General features: G+C 39.5%; 1 long non-coding RNA gene across 1 annotated transcript; it reads right to left on the bottom strand.

Moving 5' to 3' along the window:
- Nucleotides 1-6,669: 6,669 nt before the first annotated feature.
- On the bottom strand, nt 6,670-12,062 carry LOC139037151 (uncharacterized). The gene is made up of 3 exons (XR_011489980.1): nt 11,914-12,062; nt 9,349-9,564; nt 6,670-6,809 (listed from the first exon to the last, which is right to left on the bottom strand). It is a non-coding gene; the product is annotated as an uncharacterized lncRNA (long non-coding RNA).
- Nucleotides 12,063-15,984: the final 3,922 nt, after the last annotated feature.

Below are 15,984 nucleotides of genomic sequence, written 5' to 3' on the forward strand. Positions count from 1 at the left end.
GTCAGAGCAATCATCTGAGCATTCCCCAAGCATCCTCCCCTTGTCAAATCTTACCACTCCCAATCCCATGTCCTTGGACTCTGCTCTGCCAGATGGTGTTATGAGGCTGTGGCTTTGCAGACATTGCCTGCCACTGGATTAATTGTCTAGCCTTCTAGGGATGTTAATCAAGATAACAAACCTATCTAAGAGAGGTTAGTGTGCTGTTGCCAATGTCAGGGTCTTGGTGACTAAGCAGACCAAGAACCTCTCTGCCAGGAGCCATCAACATTTTTATGGAGATCAAAGCCCTAAACTCAAATGGTAAAACCCTCATTAGACATTTAAAGCCAGTGCACCTAAGAGTAGGTAATAAACAGACAACTGTGCCTTTTTCTAGGGTCCCTTAAAATGAAAGCTGCACCAGACCAAAGTCTTCCTTATGATGAATCAAATTTCGATCAAGACAGTAAATACCCAAAGAGTTTATGTGTAAGCTGGCCTAATTAAAAAAAAAAAAAGTTTAGTGTTTCAATAATCAAGAATTCCAACATGATACAAACAGCAGTAACACAGGATACTAGGCAAGCTCTCTGATTCTATTTAACAAAGATGTCAGTTATTCCACTGGGCACAATGAGCTTCTGTTCATTAGTCAATCATTTAATAGTGATTGAACCCTTGTTGTGTCCAAGGCTTTGTGTTGGGATTAAATAAGAGATCTTGCTGCTGTGTAAATGACTTAAAATAAGTTAATATATTAATTTTTTTTGTTGTTGTTCAGTCACAGTTACTAAGTCGCATCTAACTCTTGCAATCCCGTGGACTGTAGCCCACCAGGCTCCTCTCTCCATGAGATTTCCCAGGCAAGAATACTGGACTGGGTTGCTATTCCCTTCTCCAGGGGATCTTCCTGGATCATAAAGTCATGTAAATTAATGCAAGATTTGCAGCAAGACCTGGGATTGATATATGTATTTTATTCATTTATCTGTGCTCATTTTACAACAGATATTAATATTTATCTGAGGGATGAATAGTACAGGCACCATGTACTATTGGGAGATATAGCCAAGATTCAGATACAATCTGAACTGGAAGGGCCAATTGTGTGGTCAGGAACACAAATACAAGTAAGATGACTCCACTCCAGTATGATTACTGTGGAAAAATCGATCATACAGGCAAATTTTGACATGACAGCACACAGATGGAGCAACAAATTCTTGTCTTAAGGTGATAATGAAAACATCCTGGGAGAGGTGGTGCCTAAACTGCAACCTACAGGAAGAGGAGTGAGCCAGACAAAATGTGGGCAAGCTGCTGCAAGAAGGGTGGAGAGAATGGCACGTGCAATTCTCAGGGACAAGAGAGAGGCTGGGCAAAGTATGAAACAGTCAATAGTTTGTGATAGCAAGAATTTAGGCATGAAAATAATGGAGGACACAGGTAAAGAAAGACTAATTCGTGAAGATATTTGAATCCATACCGGGGAGGTAGATACTATATTAGGGACAATAGGGCTCCAATGATGAACTTCAATCATGGCCGCCATTTCAGTGATTAGAATGCAGGCAATGAAGAACCTGGGTAATTTTGCTTTTCTGGAAAATACAAAAGTCAACAGAAATTCCTGAAGCCAATAACCAAATTATCTTGAATATTTTGATTCATCTGTGATGGTGAATGAGGCATAAAGTATTCATATATGTTCTTTCTTCTCTCCACAGTGGTGAGATTCCTTAGAAAAATCAATAAAAAGCATTTTTGAATAATGTTAGTAAAAGTCATAAAAAGGCTTGAGTTAGAATAGACATTTTGCAGCGGTTTCTGGCTGAAACCAGAAAGTGGAAATGAAGCAGCTGACACATCTCTCCTTGTATTATAACTTTTATTAAGTGGACAACCTTCCTTCACTCTTACCAGCCCCGTCTAACTCTAGGCAACTTTTTTTTTTTTTTTTAATGTGAAAAGGATTTTTAAAAATGTTTTAAAGTTAATAAAATATACAACTTGACCTGGTTAATCTGAAGCAGTTTGCAAACTCCCTTTACATTTGGATCAAAACAATAAATCCTTAGATTAACAAACTCTTGGCAAATTCCCTGCCTCTCCTGCTAGTGAATTTTTTGCTAGTTACATTTCCGGCTCCCCAGACATGGGGATGAATAAGCTTGGATAAACCAGGCCTGGCTGTAATTACATTAAGCACTTTTTTTTTCTTTTTCTGCAATAAGAAAAAGTGTGTCATAGTGTACAGATATCCTTAAGGTGACATTCACTCTGATCTGCCAGCTAAGAGGGCTGGGTCCTAGGTCCTTGCATCCAATAAAAATACTTGGCCAAAGGCACTTTCTACCTTTCTGATGATTACAGATTTTGCTACTTGTGAAAGTGATAATGCTGCTGGCTAGACAAATTGAAAGATGAAGGTGGGCTCTGCAGAGGAGGTTAAAAGGACCTCAGTCAAACCAGCTTTTTAGACTCCAGCTTTAATATCCTTTAAGCTCGTAAGAAACCAGGCTCTGGGGAACAAGTAGGGGAAAGTATACAGATGCCGATTCCAATGGCCAACTCTACTCCGCCATTTTATGTAGGGAAGTTGAGCATTCGTGGATTTGGGTATCCACAGGGGTCCTGGAATCAACTCACCACAGATGCCAAGGAATGACTATATGCTGGAAAGAACTGTCGTCTTAGAGTTGGGGACAATCAGACATCCTTCTCATCTCTTCCTTAACAGGACTTTGCTCAGTGACTCATCTTTTCCAGAAGCATTTTCTGACGAATCTTCTTCCATTTTCTTTCATCTTCATTTTCAAGGGGCTATTATAATTTGAGTGATACAATATTTCTCCTTAGCTGGCTTTAATTCCCTTCTTATATCTTTTTCTTTGCAATGGCTCCACCTACCTCTTCTGCCTTTCTCTTGGCACCATGCTCAATGGCGTATGTGGTTCATGTAGTATGTGCTTAATACTTTGAGAAGGACATTATGAAAGAACTTAATGCTCAGAAAGAAAATGTGTAATGCCAGCCCCCAGCTACATTGCAAGCAGATTTTCCCTGCAAAATCACATTTATTACTCTCATAAAATATAACACTATCCTTATTACTTTTGGCAGTAAAAGAAAGCCTCTAATGTATACCTTTCCTACCACACCTCACACACTTAACTGAAGGGAGTTCAAATAGAGGGGTGGAAAGGCATGGAAAAGACTAGATTCTTCCAGTGGGAACCAAATGAGTTGGAGTGTGGAAGTCTGATTCTGAATTTAAAGTGGTCTGGGAAAACACAAACCTTTATATCTTAAGTGTGACCCATTGGCCCCTCCAGTGTTTTGAAATGGAGTCTTCCTTTCAAAGTCTTCCCCTAATTCTTCTTTTTGGAAAAGTAGTGTGAAACTTACTTTCAAAGCCCTTAAGTGTAAAAATAAACAAGCGTTCAGTCAATGAAGTCCCTGATGCCTTGCTACACCACAACACACTTTTGAGTCATAAATCACAGCTTTGACAGGTCTATGATGATGCATTGTGTTAATACATCATAATGACAATGTTGATGATGTATTAGTACAATATATCCTGAAAGCCTCTCACTTTAGAATTCTGTGTTTATGGATAGCAGAGGAAAGATTTGAGAGGGGTGAAATTGAGAAAAAGGGAGGCACAAGGGAGGGTTCAGGATGATGAACATCTTTTTTTCTGACAGACCAACAACCAAAAAGGGAAATCAAAAGCCTCTACCTCCCAGGCACTAATGCCTTCCCTCTCCCAGTAGTTGTGTCATGGATGCAACTCCTGGAGATGTGCATGGTGTGTGGTGAGTTGCTTCAGTAGTGGCTGACTCTGCGACCCCATGGACTGTAGCCCACCAGGCTCCTCTGTCCATGGAGTTCTCCAGGCAAGAACACTAGAGTGGATTGCCATGCCCTCCTCCAGGGGATCTTCCCAACCCAGGGACTGAACCTGCATCTCTTATGTCTCCTGCATTGGCAGTCGGGTTCTTTACCATTGGAGCCTCCTCATGGATGCAACTTCTGGAGATGTAGATGCTACCAAATCAGGAGTTGCACAGCTAGCTATTGGCGGGGCCAGACCTGATGCAGATCTTCTGGGTCAAAAGCCCGTAGTCTTTTCAGACTTTGAGGTGAATGAAATATCCTCTATGTTTGTGAAATAGGAACTCTGTTTTAGGTGAACTCATTGGACAAAATTTTCCATCACACTTGCACATTAATGTTTGCTAAAAGTTTGTGATGTTTAGCAATCAGTGGTCTTTTCTCCCTTGGTTTCTGGTAGATGATGGGAGTTCAACGAGCAGCCTAAGAAGAGTGATGCAACCATTTCATTTGTTGGGCATTCACTACTATAATACACTGGTTCCAAGCATTTGCTACACCAAGCTATCAGACCAGACCAAACCCTAATTGCCTATTAGTCTCTGCTTTAAACCAATTCAGCAAGGCTATTTCTCTTTTTTCAGCAGAACATCTGTGGTGACTTGACAGTGATAAAAGCAGTTAGTCCTTCAGCTCAGCTCACCATCCTGCCTATAAAATAAGTCAATTATATAGAAGTTGTGCCATCTTCATAATGAGATCAATTGGAAAAAACTCATGTTCTTTGTGAGGGAGAACTCCTATTACATCATATCTATCAAATCTTCAACTATTTCCAGTCAATCCAAAATTGGTTTTGACATTCTTCATTTAAATCATCTCAGTTCAATTTTAAGATGTTCCTGAAAAATAACGAAACAAACAAACAAGAAAAAAGTAAGTCAAGTAGAAAGATAAGAACCATTAGAAATGCAATGAAAGTAAGGAAGCAGAGTAGAAAACTCAGTGGAATGGGTATATTTTTGGTTAGGAAATAGGCCAAGGTCTATTTTTATATTAATGGGAAGAAAATTAAGAATTTATATTATAAAATGGTTGAAATAATCATCAGATAAATTCATATTTAAGGATGAGCAACTAATTTTTAGTTTTAGGTTATAATGATATAAAACTAGAAATCAACTACTTGAAGAAAGCTTGAAAAATCACAAATATGTGGAGATTATTACAGCATGCTATTGAACAAGCATTGGGTCAGTGAAGAAATTCAAGGAGAAATTAAAAACGCTGGACAGCTACAGACAAAAGGATGATACTGGGCCACTTTCTAATACCATTTACAAAACAAATCAAAATGGATGAAGACTTAAATGTAAGAACAAAACCACAAGAATCTTAGCTGTATGTCAAGTCAGTACACTCTTTGACATAATTCATGGTAATGTCTTGCTGGATATGTATCCTTAAGCAAAAGAAACAAGCAGAAATAAACAAATAGGGCTACATGAGACCAAAAAGTTTCTGCACAAGAAAACTCTGAATAAAACAAAAGAATAACCTACTAAATGAGGGAAGATATTTGCAATTATATATCCAGAAAGAGGTTAAAGTCCAAAACATATAAAAGACTCATATAGCTCAACAATAAAATATGAACAACCCTATTAAGAAATGATCAGAGGATCTGAATAGACAGTTTTTCAAAGAAGCTATGTAGATGGCCAACAGGCACATGAAAAGATATACAACGTTACTAATTCTTTGGGAAATGCAAATCAAAACCACAGTGAGATATAGCCTCATGCCATTAGAATGGCTGTTATCAAAAAGACAAGAAACAATACATTTTGGGGAGGGTGTGGATAAAAAGAAACCATCATTGTTGGTAAGAATGAAAATTGGTGCAGTCAATGTGAAAATGGTATGGAGTTTCCTCAAAATAATGAAGATTAGAACTATCATGTGGTCCAGTTATTCCACTTCTGGGTATTTATTTAAATAATTCTCTCTGTCTCTATCTCCCCCCTCCCCTCTATCTATATACATTTGGAATATTACTCATCCATATAAAAGAATGACCTCTTGCCATTTGTGACAGCATGATAGACCTTGAAGGTATTAGGCTAAGTGAAATAAGTTAGAGGAGAAAGACAAATATATGATTTCACTCATATGTGGAATAAAAAAATAAATGAACAAACTTAACCAAACACAAACACATAGATACAGAAAACAGAGTAGTGATGGCCAGAGAGGAAGGGGGTTTAAGGAAAGGCTTAACTGTGTGGTGACAGATGGAAACTAAATTACTGGTGAGTGCTCTATAGTGTATACAGAAGTCAAAATAGAGTGTGTACATGTGAAATGTATAACAGTGTGAACCAGTGTTACCTCCATCTAAAAGAAAACAAGTTGCAAGAGAGTTCACTGAAATACACAGATAAGTACATTCTTAAAACTAGCAAAACAGCTTTTGTTTCCAACAAATTCTGGAATTCAGATTTATCCAGATTAAGGCAAGTGCCAACATACCGTAAGTGAGGGTTTGATGTATATGAAAGTCAGACAAGAAAGAGGGCAATTATCTGATGAAATTTTTTGACACTAGAATGACATATTTTGTGAGTATGTGTTTTGCTGCACATAGAGGTTATTTATTTATTTATTACTGATTTGCATATACTCTATTTCCCTACAGACTTGCCATACAGATGTGGGTAAGAACTGTCTATACTCTCCATACTATATTTCCAATGTGTGGACCTTTGTACATATCTACTACTGAGGCTGATGTTTATATTTGCCCGTGTAATAGATTTCTGATGTCTTATATTACTCACCCTCCCCACTTCCAAATGTGCTTTTGAAAAGATTCAATAAAATCCATGTGTTCCATATATATGTGTTAGTATACTGTAATGTTCTTTATCTTTCTGGCTTACTTCACTCTGTATAATGGGCTCCAGTTTCAGATGGTAACGATAACCCTATATGCAAAACAGAAAAAGAGACACAGATGTATAGAACAGACTTTTGGACTCTGTGGGAGAAGGCGAGGGTGGGATTTTTCAAGAGAACAGCATCGAAACATGTATATTATCTTGGGTGAAACAGATCACCAGCCCAGGTTGGATGCATGAGACAAGTGCTCAGACCTGGTGCACTGGGAAGACCCAGAGGGATCGGGTGGAGAGGGAGGTGGGAGGGGGGATCGGGATGGGGAATACATGTATATCCATGGCTGATTCATGTCAATGTATGACAAGAACCACTACAATATTGTGAAGTAATTAGCCTCCAACTAATAAAAAAATGAAAAAAAATCCGTGTGTTCCCCATCTTGAACCCCCCACCCACCTCCCTCCCCATTGCATCCCTCTGGGTCATCCCAGTGCGCCAGCCCCAAGCATCCTGTATCAATGTATGGCAAAACCAATACAGTGTTGTAAAGTAAAATAAATAAATTTGAAAAAAAAGAAAAGATTCAATAAAATTCAATATTAGATGACTTTACTGAGATAACCACTTATCAGGATCAGATCACGTACTTAAAAATACTCCCAGATATTTTCTATTTAACTAGTTTCTACCAGTAAACGTGGCAGCCCGAGGCAGGAGGGACTTTATTACCTCCCACTTAGTCTAGGGAATCATTAGGTAAATGACTGACCTTGCTCAGTTCCTGCCTTGGATCTTGGAACCTGATGGAGTGAGTGTCTGGAGAGGGGTGTTAACTACCAGAGCTCAAGAGCCATGGCTCACCTCTGCGCGTGCAGACTCTATTGACCATCAGTTTCGATGGCTATTGCTGTCCTAAGAATTTTAAGGTCACTGTACAGACGGATGACAAAAACCCACGGGTCTTGTGGCAAGCCTCCAGACCTTTGAAGAGCCTCAGCTCTCTGACCAGTGGGATCGTGGTAATGTTTGTTGCTCTTGGCCTTGAAGTCAATCTGTCCCAAACCCAAACTGAGCATCTGGAGAAAGCACAATTTGTAAGAAGTGTTCCCAGAGGCCACATCTCTCTCTCCATTACCAGAATAAAAACATCCCAACTACTCCAAAGTACCCAGCTAATGAAAAGCTGTCTTATTTGGCTCAGCTGGATCATCCCCATGATCTATAGGTCAACTTACCCCTGCTCTCTTACAGCTCCCCTCAAATCAAGGGCACAGGATACTTAAATATATGTTTAAAAAATTCTCCTTGTCATTCCCCAGGATCCATAAATCATTTTTGCTCTTATAAATCTACAAGGCTTTAATGCATGAGACCTAGGGGGATGGTAACACAGGTGTGTAGAGAGAAAAGCTCCCTTTGCCTACCCCAGGTCCATCAGCCTCGTAGCGCCTCAGTTAGCTGAGAATGTAGGTATTTTCAGCAGTATCTTATACTTAAAGAACACATTGCTATAGCATTTAATAAGAAAGTGAAAAACTATATACTTAGAACTGCTATACTTTTAGAAAACAGCACTGAAGCTTATAGATTTTCCAACAGCCAGTGATGATAAACCTGCATTCTCCAGTGAAGTAACAAGTCTCTCCCTCACTCCACCATCAGAAACACATTCCAAGACACTCAACCCTAAGTAGTCCCTCTCAAGCCAAATGTCCCCAAACTGTGTTTATTCCAACTTGGAATTACTGTAGGATCACTCATGTCTAGTAACATGGTCACCGCCAATCCCTGCTCAGTATTGCATGGAATTCTTCATCAAGGTGCCAAAATTCTAGTCATGCATCCTACTTGGGGGAACTCAATCTGCCAGTGTATTTGACTGTTACTAAATTTATATATTTCTGTTTTATGTCCTAAGAATTGAGCTGAACTGGGAAGTTCCTTTTCTCAGGCTTTTAAAAGAAATTATTTTATTGAAGTATAGTTTGATTTACAATGTCATGTTAATACAACAGAGAAAGCAATGGCACCCCACTCCAGTGCTCTTGCCTGGAAAACCCCATGGATGGAGGAGCCTGGCAGGCTGTAGTCCATAGGATCGCTAAGAGTCGGACACGACTGAGCGACTTCACTGTCACTTTTCACTTTCATGCATTGGAGAAGGAAATGGCAACCCACTCCAGTGTTCTTGCCTGGAGAATCCCAGGGATGGGGGAGCCTGGTGGGCTGATGTCTATGGGATCGCACAGAGTCAGACACAACTGAAGTGACTCAGCAGCAGCAGCAGCAGCAGCAGTAGCAGTATAGCAAAGTGATTCAGTTATCTGTATATATATATATAATATTATTTTTCATATTCTTTTCCATTATGATTTATCATAGGGTACTGAATAAAGTTCCCTGTTCTATCCAGTAGGAAACTGTTATCCATTCATTCTGTATATAGTAGTTTGCATCTCTTAACCTCAAACTTCCAGTCCACCCCTTCATATTCTCTTACTAGCTTAGCAACCACAGGTCTGTTCTCTATGTCTGTGAGTCTATTTCTGTTTCATGCATAAGATAATTTATGTCATGCTTTAGATTCCACATATAAGTGATATATGATATTTGTCTTTGACTTACTTCATTTAGTATGAGATATAATCTCTGGGTTCATCCTTGTTGCTCCAAGTGGCATTATTTCATTCTTTCATATGACTGGGTTGTTTCCATGTATTTTTTTTTTTCCATGTCTTGACCCTTGTAATTTGTACTCCTATAAACATAGGGGTGTGAGTATCTTTTTGAATTAGAATTTTATCTCTTGGGCTATTGTTGATGTAGTTCTTTGGTGTATTTCTGTAATGGGAAGGAAAAAAAGCATTTCTTAAAACCCAGAACACATCCTCTACAGGGCAGATTCCTGACTTAGAAACCTTTTTGCCTTGCCAAGAGGCTCAATGAGGCAGTCCCAGAGACTTTGAAGTGAGAAATGGGAAGGAAATAAGGATGTAGGGTTTCTGGGGCACTTTTAAGGGTCAAGGGGAAAAGAGAAAGTCAGCTATAGAAACAGTCTGAGTGACGGGGCCAGGAGAATGTCCCTATGGTGGGATGTTCTGAGACTTTTAAAACCAGGGGCTGCACCCATTTGTGGTCTATGTTCCTACGATAGAAACAACTTCCGCCCCATCCACATCCCATATCCCATTTTTGAATGGAGTTTCTGTAAATATTAAAACAATAATCATAAGAGTTGAAGGAAAAAGCTGAGTTTCTCGCTTAGCTCTTGTTGAATAAAGCAGGCCCAGATTGGTAGGGTAACTTGTCCATTGAACAATTTAAGCAGGAGTTTTGATTCAGAGGCAACCTCTGAGAATTTGCAGAAATCTTGGGGACTTTTTAGACTCCCACAAAGTATGGAATATAAAGTTTGAGGCAGTCTTATCTGGATTGTAAAGGACCCAGAGACCTCAGCTGATATATGGGTTCCATTATGGGGGAGGACTTTTGTTACACTGGCATCAAGAATTAAGCTAATCTCCTCATATTGGACTTTATCCATCTGTGGTAATATTTTGTGAAATAAGATAAGCCCTGGGACACAGTTAAATGGGTGATAGCAAGTGATGTCATGACTCAGTTTTGCTTGTGTTCTGTCCTCTAATGAAGTTTTGACTTCTAAATGCAAATCTCATCCCTGGCCACTCCCTCCCAACATACACAAAAAGCAAACTCATCATCACCACTTTCCCTTCTACTTCAACTCTAAATTCAGATGAAACAGTTAACTGCCCCCTGTGTGCACTGAGATATAAGTCCCCCTCTCTGAGTGGCTCCCCATCTTGAATCATCTCCCCATCCTAATTTCCCTGTAGTGGCCCTTGGCTATCCTCAGGGTCAGCCTCTCCCCTCCGAAGAGGGGCTTTGCTTCCTCTTCCATCTTCAGTGAACCACAGTGACCTGTGAGGCTGATGCAGGTGCTTTGGGAAACCAGTTCATCAAGTGCTGCAGACAGTAAGGGCTGGGGTGAGCCATCAGCCCCTCAAAACTATGGTCTAGAATTGCCCTGGACCAGATTGCTGATGGTGACCTGGAGGTGAAAGGCTCTGGACTCCATTAGCAGTCTCCTGAGTATTCTACCTAATTCAGTATCCTTTCATTTAATTGAAACATTATTTTCTCTCTGTTAGCCAGGGCACTCAAGCTGGTGTAGAGCAGTGTTAATCTTTCAGCTGATTTCCATCTTTGCAGAATTACTTTTCTAGCAATTAGATCCACTGGTATAAATTTGCCTTGCTCCTTCCTGGGGTTCAATGTTCAAATGGAAATCTCCAAGCTCAATGTGTTTCCCTCCAGGCTGACCCAGGGCAGATATTAATTAACTGGGGTGTCGTGAAAATGTTGAGCTTGAAAAAAGCCAAGTAGGAGAATGTTTCTCTTGGGATGTCACTGCAGGCAGTAGACAGACTAAAGAGGGTGAGACCTGGATGAAGAAGAATCACATTTAAAGTCAAGTGGAATCACTGCACTATTAGTGAACGAGGGAGCAAAACAATGGTTATTCTGGAAATGCATTAGAACTTATATGTAATCAAATATTCCACATCATTTGTGGAAGTCTGAACATAGCTCATTTGTGCACATTCTCCAGGGTAGGCCACAGCCCAGGTCAAGGACTGGGTCACGGTCACCAGTCATCTCAGCTTGCTTGGAACTGAGGGGTCCTGGGATCAGGAACTTCCCAAGCAAAATCTGCAATAGTTCTAGACAAATGCAAAAAGTTGCTCACCCTATTACAGTACAGTTTCTGAGAAAGATGTATAAATCAGTTAATTTCTCACACTTTGTGCTAAACTTAATGATGAGCAATTTATGCTCACCATCTTATATACTGAAATTGATTCTTCTAAGAAATCTGGCACCTGCTCCTGCAAATCTAGTTGAGAAACTAACACAAGATTTTCAAGGTAAGTAGGACTGCTAATCATCAAATCCAGTGGCCTTCTCTTAGACCTTGTCTTCTGTCTGGCAGTGGATACCTTTGAATGTCTGCCTTTTCAAATTCTCTCTTCATTGGACTTTTGGGACACTTAATTTTTCTGGTTCACTCCTTTCTAACCATTTCTCTTCCTCCATTGCTGCACTTTCTAGCTTCATCCCTGTTCTCTCTCTGCAGTGACTCCTACAGATGCTGTGCTGGTTATTTACCTGTCCCCTTTAATATTCTGCTCTGTGCTGCCAGGGCTGAGGATCAGCAAACTCTCACTTCCCTTGGTTTTCTCAAGAGCTGGTTTTCTGTTAACTTGGGCAGTAGAAGCACCAGGGAGTGGTCAGGAAGTAGGAGAGAAGTAGGACCTTCTCCTGGTCCCTCCAGTGCAGTGCTTACTCAGAGCTGCCGGTGGTTGCCATGGCAGCTGTAGAACGTGGTGATTCTGGTCTCCAGCAGCTGCAGCAGGGAAGCACCTTCCCAGAGATGCCTGCTCTGGTCAATGCTGGATCTTGGAACTGTGATAGCCTTTGCAGGAACACAGAAGCTCGTGAGGCTTGAAGCCAGGGAGATTTCCAATTATTAATAGCATATATTAGACTCAACTTCAGTCTTGCATCCAAAACACTTAAAGGATCTATCTGTGTGAATAATCTAGTCTATACTATTCTAATCATCCTCCTATAGACCTTGATCCTCCCCCCTGATTACTAGAAAAGTTTCTAGTGATGGAGCTATCATTCTTCTAGTAATTGATACTTGCCTTTCCCATGTTTCCAAAACCTAACTAGTAACAACATCTTGTCTCTTTATATAAAACTCAAAGTATTTTGTGGACTACAAAGAAAGCTGAGTGTCGAAGAATTGATGCTTTTGAATTGTGGTGCTGGAGAAGACTCTTGAGAGTCCCTTGGACAGCAAGGAGAGCAAACCAGTCAATCCTAAAGGAAATCAGTCCTGAATATTGGAACGACTGAAGTTGAAGCTGAAGCTCCAATACTTTGCCCACCTGATGCGAAGAACTGACTCATTAGAAAAGACCCTGATCCTATGAAAGATTGAAGGCAGTAGGAGAAAGGGATGACAGAGGATGAGCTGGTTGGATGGCATCACCGACTCAATGGACATGAGTGTGAGTAAACTCTGGGAGATAGTGAAGGACAGGGAAGCCTGGGGTACTGCAGTCCATGGGGTCACAAAGAGTCAGACACAACTTAGCAACTGAACAACAACAAGGTATTTTACATCTTTTACTTTGTCTCCTTTCCCTGATTTTGGCCGCTATAACCTATGTCTGACCAACAACAATATATTTCTTATTTATTCACAAATACGATTAACAACTGCTCTCTTTTAAGGACTTTGCAGCAGATACTTTGAGTACATGATTTCTAAACATCATGATGAGTTTCAGATATATGCCTCTCTCTTCTGCAGATGAAGTAACAGAACTTAGGTTAGTCAACTTTCCAAAGGTCACATAGGCATTAAGTGGAAGAGCCTAGATCTGAACCTATATCCTTTTAACTGCAGAAGCTATACTTTTTTCTTTAGTTATTCCTTTTCTGGTTTTTTCAACTTCAAATTTATCTGCATTTAATCAGTCTAGATAATTATTCAAAGTTTCCTGTTTTAGAAAACCTGACCAATAGTTAAAATCCAATCAATTTTTACCAAATGAATTGGACTTTCTACTCCGTTAGACACAATTTAAAAATGTTAACAGCTTTATTGGGATGTAAGTGACAAAATAAAATGCATATATTCAAATTATATAATATGATGATTTTTGACATATATACACCTGTGAAATCATTATCATAATCAGGATAATGAATATCTGTTACTTCAAAAAGTTTCCTTGTGTTCCTTCAGAGTTTCTCATCTCACCCCTCTTCAACCCTCCCCGCAGCCTATCCCCCATCAACTCCCAGAAAACTACTGATGTGCTCCTGTCACTATAGATTAGTTTATATTTTCTAGAGTTTTATGTGAATGGAAACATACACTGTGTACTCCTTTTTTTTCCCCTCTAGCTTCTCTCATTCAGCATAATTATTTTCTGATTCATCCATGTCGTTGCATGGATCATTATTCTTTATTGTTCAGTACTATTTCTCAATTTGTTGCTTCCTTCTCCTGATGATAGACACTTGTGTTTCCAGTTTTTGCAATTACAACTGCTGTGAACGCTTATGTAGAAGTCTTTGTGGAGTCATATGCTTTCATTTCTCTTGATATATGTGTAGGAATGACAAGGCTGGGTCAGGTGAAAGGGGGATGTTTAACTTTTTAAGAAACCAACAAACTCTTTTCTACAGTGGTTGTGCAAGTTTACATTTCCACCAGGAGTATACGAGAATTCCAGTTACTTCACATATTTGCCAACATTTGGCAAGATCTGTCTTTTTAATATTATCCATCTTCAAAGGTAAGATGATTTGTGACTTGAATTTGCATTTCTCTGATGACTAATGCTGTTGAGCATTTTCATATGTTTTGTCATCCATATCTTCTTTGCTAAAGTGTCTGTTAAATCTGTTGCTTGTTCTTATTGAGTATTCATTTGACCATTTTTGTTGGAGAATTTGAGTGTTCTTTTTATATTGTGGATACAAGTTCTGTATCAGATATGTGATTTGCAAATATTTTATCATAGTCTGTCTTATCTTTTCATTTACAGTGTCTGCCAAAGAGAAGAATTTCTTACTGCAATGAATCCTAATTTACCAAATTTTTGTTTAACGAATTACATTTTGGTGTTACATCTAGGAAATCCTGTCCAACCTAGTTCACAAAGGTTTTTTTTCCTATTTTCTTTCATTAGAAGTTTTAGATTTTACATTTAAATGTATGATCCATTTTAAGTTAATATTTGTTTCTAGTAAATTATATTGATCAAGGATTTTTAAAATGTATATACAATTGTTTTGATACTATTTGTTTAAAATGTTATCCTTTCTCTATTGCATTGCCTTTTGTACTTCTGTTGAAAATTATTGACTTATATGCATAAATCTGTTTCTTGTTTCTCAATTATTTTCCAATGCCTTTTTGTATATGTTGATGTCAGTGCCACAATCACTCTAGCATTTGGATAAATCTTGAAGTTAGGCACTGTAAATTCTTCAGCTTTATCTTTTCCATGCTGTCTGGGCTATTTTAGGTACTTTGCATTTCTATATGATTTTGAGAATCAGTCAACTGATTTTTATAAAATTCTGGTGGGATTTGATTTGGATTGTATTGAATCTATAGGTAGGTTTGGGGAGAATTTTCACCTTAATAATATTGTGTCTTTCAGTTTATGACCATGGTATATCTTTCCATTTCAGTTCAGTACTTGGTTGTGTCTGACTCTTTGTAACCCCGTGGACCGCAGCCTGCCAGGCTTCCCTGTCCATCATCAACTCCTGGAGCTTGCTCAAACTCATGTCCATCAAGTCGGTGATGCTATCCAACCATCTCATCCTCCTGCCTTCAATCTTTCCCAGCATCAGGGCCTTTTCCAATGAGTCAGTTTTTCACATCAGGTGGCCAAAGTATTGGAGTTTCAGCTTCAGCATCAGTCGCTTCAATGAATATTCAGAACTGATCTCCTTTAGGATTGACTGGTTGGATTAACTTGCAGTCCAAGAGACTCTCAAGAGTATTCTCCAGCACCACAGTTTGAAAGTATCAACTCTTCAGTGCTCAACCCTCTTTACGGTCCAACATTCACGTACATGACTACTGGAAAAACCATAGCTTTGGTTAGATGGACCTGTGTTGGCAAAGTAATGTTTCTGCTTTTTAATATGCTGTCTAGGTTGGTCATAGCTTTTCTTCCAAGAAGCAAGTGTCTTTTAATGCATGGCTGCAGTCACCATCTGCAGTGATTTTGGAGCCCTAGAAAATAAAGTCTGTCACTATTTCCACTGTTTCCCCATCTATTTGCTGTGAAGTGATGGGACCAGATGCCATGATCTTAATTTTTTGTATGTTGAGTTTTAAGCCAGCTTTTTCACTCTCCTCTTTCACTTTCATCAAGTTGCTCTTTAGTTCTTCTTTGCTTTCCGCCATAAGAGTGGTGTCATCTGCATATCTGAAGTTATTGATATTTCTCCCCACAATCTTGATTCCAGCTTATGCTTCATCCAGCCTGGTATGTTGGTGGCCTGGGTGTAGCCCACCAGACCCCTCTGTCCATGGGAATTCTCCAGGCAAGAATACTGGAGTGGGTTGCCATGCCCTCCTCCAGGAGATCTTCCCAAACCAGGGATTGAACCCAGATCTCTCACATTGCAGGCAGA

The sequence above is a fragment of the Odocoileus virginianus genome, chromosome 2 (assembly GCF_023699985.2).
Source record: "Odocoileus virginianus isolate 20LAN1187 ecotype Illinois chromosome 2, Ovbor_1.2, whole genome shotgun sequence".
NCBI classification, from domain to species: Eukaryota; Metazoa; Chordata; class Mammalia; order Artiodactyla; family Cervidae; genus Odocoileus; species Odocoileus virginianus.